Below are 4,373 nucleotides of genomic sequence, written 5' to 3'. Positions count from 1 at the left end.
AGTTTTCCTCAGAGGACCTATTTTAAGTGGTGATTGATGGATTATTTTTCTATTTCTATCCCCCCCCCACACACACACCTTGTTCTAATGCTTCTGGATCATTTTCTTTAATTATTTCTTGCATTATTATATCAAGATAATTTTTTAACATAGTTTTCAGTTTATTTTTGTTTCCTCTTCTTGATCTATTTTCCAGATCTGTTGTTTTTGGTTAATAAAATTTTTCAATTTATCTTCTATTTTTTTTCATTATTCATACTTTGTTGAATTATTTCTTTATTTCTCATGGTTTTGTTCACTTCTCCTTAAGAAAATCTAATTTTCTCTTTTAAATTAATTATTTTTTTTAATTTTTCAACATTCACATTCCTAAATTTTAAATTCTCTATACCTTTTTTACCTCCTCCCTCTCCACGGTGTTGTACAATCCAAAATAGACTCTACATATACATTCTTTCTCATTAGTCATGTTGTATAGAAGAATTAGAACAAATGAGAGGAACTATTAAAAAAAAAACAAGAGAGCAAATAATGTTTCTATCTTCATTTGGACTCCATATTTCTCTTGATGTGAATGGCATTTTCCTTCATGAGTCTTTTAGGGTTGTTTTAGATTCTTGCATTGCTGAGAAGAATTAAATCTTTCAAAAGCAGTCATCGCACAATATGGCTGTTACTGTGCACAATATTCTCCTGCAGTTCATATAAGTCTTTCCAGATTTTTCTGAATTCCTGCTGCTCATCATTTCTTACAACACAATAGTATAACATTATATTCTTATACCACAACTTGTTTAGTTCCCCAGTTGACAGGCATCTCTTCAATTGCCAGTTCTTGGCCACCACATCCAATTCCGATTTTCAAAGTGTCATTTTCTTCCTTAAGTTTCTGGATCTCCTTTTCTAATTGGTTTACTTTTCTTTCATAATCTTCTTTTTTTCTTGAATTATTCCTTTTTTTTATTTTTAATTTTGCCTCCATCTCTGTCATTTAAATTTTAAAGTTTTTTTAAAGATCTTCTTTGAATTCTTTTTGGGAAGATGGCCATTTGATGTTGTTCTTTGGGGTAAAAGAGGATTTCTTTGCTTCAATATCGTCCTCTGAAATCAATCTCACTATTCTTTATACCTTCCAACTTACAAAACCTGTGATTTTTTTAATATGAGAACTTTGTCTTAATATTCAGAAACTTTGACTGCATTCCCCACATCTCCAACCCCCTGAATATATAGTCATGATGCTCTTATTTTAGTAAGACTACAATCTGCAAAAATTTTGGGAAGAAGATTATAGTCAATAAAGGGTCAGCAAATTAATGTTGAGTGTGGCTCTGTCCATGAAGCCATGTGAAAAAGTGAGTCAATTATCCTGAAGTTGGGAGGAGAAACATGGAGGAGACCAAAAGGGGAAAAAAGATTAGAAGAAAATGGGGTATTATGAGTTTAGTAACATATTTCAGGGTAACTTCCATGCTCTTCACTTCACTTCACTTCACTTTGCTTTTTAATAATATAAGGCAGTCTCTAAAAGAGGATCTATTATGCCTTCTTCATTGGTTTACATAGTTGAATCCTCTGAATTTACAGCTATCATACAAAACTATGATCAATAACCTCATTTTTTAAGATGTGAAATAATCTAATTGCCAGGAGTAGATCAAAACAATTAAAATATGCTATTCCAGGTCAGAATCATTGACAGATTCTTTCCTTCCTTCTCCAGCAAAACATATGTACACATATACATATATATGAATATGTGCACATATGTACAGATGTATACACATAAATATACATACAGACATGCATATATGCATAAATGTATGCATATACACACATATATACATAAATGCGTGTGTGTTTGTGTGTGTACTTTGCAGAATTTATTTTTTTTTGGTTGTGTTTTTCTCTCAAAATGAAAATAGAAATGTAACTCTCACTGTTTTTCCAGGGTTTCTTTTTGTTGTTTTAAATCCTGAGAGCTGTAAAACCATTTCTTTTTTAAGTGAGTAATTTTATTTGTAAGAAAACCTGGCTTGTGAAACTTGTATTACATGTTGTCAAACCAATAACATGGTATTTCTGACTGGTAAATCAATCCAGTGTCTCTTAGGGCCAGCTTAAACTTGCCAGGTTTAAATAGGGGAAAGAATCTCATCAGTATTTGAAATAGTGGTAATGTTTTACCTCCCCTTACACTATAAAGAGTAAATACAGAGAACAAAAACAAAGAAAACAGAACAAAGAGGATTCTTCAAATTGATAGCATAGAAGTTAAGGTATTTTTGAAAAATTCACAGTCTGTTCTAGAAATTTTTTTGGGATGCAAGTGATATGGTTGGTAAATGTGGTAAAGAACAATTGAATTGATGATTCCTCTTACCCACTTTTATCTTCATTAAATCATGCACTATATGTTCTCAGATTGGCAAGAAACTATACATCTTCTAAGTAAGTTAAATTGAGCTTTCACTAAGCACCAATTGCTGCTGTCACTGTAACTGAGTCTAAGAGAATCTATGTCCAGTGTTCTGAGTTATTCCATTACATAAAGAAGTTGCATTAATGTCCATTCCACTTGAACAATAGAAATCTTTAGGTCCTTCATTTTCCAAATTTGCTTCAGAGAAAAAACAACCTTTCAGAACAATGAATTATAAGTTGTAAATAAATTATCTTATCTGGATCCACCATCAGATTGATGTGGGTATTCTCTCAATCTGTACAAATCTCTACCCTGCCCTACCTTTTCATACAGCATGATTCTTGTCAAGTCTTTCCTAAGATCTTATCCAGAGGACTTGTCCTACACCTTAAGGAAATCAACACGCTATATATAGAGTATGAAATGGCAGAGAGAGTATTGGTTTTGGAATCAGAGGATTTTGAGCTTCAATAATGACTCTTCTGGTACCTAGGTAAGTGACTGGTATGTGTATGCTGAAAACAACTCATATCTTATTTAGAAAGAATGAAATCTCTTCCCTGTTCCCGTGCCTGGGCAAGGCGCATGGAGCGAACGCAACCGTGACTCTGAGCGCCCAAGCCTGGAGTCCACAGACTCCCTTCTTGCTCTGAGAGCTGACCAAGGACCCAGCGACATGACTGAGTGGGAGACAGCGGCTCCGGGTGTGGCAAACACCCTCGACATCAAACTGTTCAGTAAGTGGAGCATGAACGATGTGCAGATCAATGGCATCAATCGTAGGATTACATTACCGTGAAGGAGAAGTATGCCAAGTACCTGTCCCACAGCTCTGAGTGCTACACTGCCAAGTGCTTTAGCAAGGTCCAGTGGCCCATCGTGGAGGGCCTCACCAACTCCATGATGATACAATGCCGCAATAATCGCAAGAAGCTCATGACCTTGCGCATCGTCACGTACAACTTCAAGATCATCCACCTGCTCATGGGAGAGAACCCTCTGCAGGTTCTCGTGAATGCCATCACTAACAGTGGTCTCCGTGAGGACTCCACCAGAATGGGTGGGCAGGGACTGTAAGGCACGAGGCAGTGAATATGTCCCCCCTCAGGGGGGTCAATCAGGCCATCTGGATTCTTTGCATGGAGACTGAGAGGGGGCCTTCCTCAAAATCAAGGCCTTTACCGAGTATCTGGCAGACGAGCTCGTCAATGCTGCCAAGGGCTCTTCAACAAGGACATGCCATCAAGAAGGACAAGCTGGATTGTGTGGCCAAATCCAACCGCTGATCCCAGCGGCCTGTCAATAATAAATGCCCCCTGCCCCTCTGAAAGGGCAGGGTCCCTGTGCCTATCCAAAAAAACCCATAAAGAATGATATCTATTGGTGGAGGTAATCATCCTGGGAGTTGTCAGTACATTATTAATTAATGCAGATCCCAACTCATCTATGCATTCTTGGCCATTGCAACCTCACCTTCCCCTTTTTATCATAAACTTATGTAGAGGATTTATTGGATATACTGAAGTCCTTCCTCATAGTCTCCTAAGGGGAAGTAACAATGTCTCATCATTGATGCATGAATGCCTCACATTCATTCCTAGTCAAGTATGATGTCAACAGGCTTATACAGTTTGATTTTGCAAGCAAGTCATCATCAGTGCCATCTTGAATCCATATCCATTCATTGAATCTGATTTTCCATTTTCCATTGACTTACACTTGCAGAAATTGTTCCACACAGTTTAAATGTACCCTCCACTCCTTAGAAATTTTGCTTGTTTCAATGTTTGGTTTAGACACCATTTTCTGGAAGAAACTTTTGCAAATTACTTTAGTTGTCATTGCTCTCTTCATCAGATTATCATGTAATTATCTATTTCCATTCAGTATTCCTCTATTGATATCTATTTACATTCTGTCTTCTCATGTTGGATGCACCCTCCTTTAG

The 4,373-nt window shown here is 36.7% G+C and overlaps 1 pseudogene; it reads left to right on the top strand.

Moving 5' to 3' along the window:
- Positions 1–3,101: 3,101 nt before the first annotated feature.
- LOC140506850 (small ribosomal subunit protein uS7-like) lies at positions 3,102–3,711 on the top strand (annotated as a pseudogene).
- The last annotated feature ends 662 nt before the right edge of the window (positions 3,712–4,373 follow it).

This window comes from Notamacropus eugenii, chromosome 5 (assembly GCF_028372415.1).
Source record: "Notamacropus eugenii isolate mMacEug1 chromosome 5, mMacEug1.pri_v2, whole genome shotgun sequence".
In the NCBI taxonomy this organism is placed as follows: Eukaryota; Metazoa; Chordata; class Mammalia; order Diprotodontia; family Macropodidae; genus Notamacropus; species Notamacropus eugenii.
Note: the sequence above shows the minus strand (reverse complement) of the source record. Positions and strands in the feature narration are given on the sequence as shown.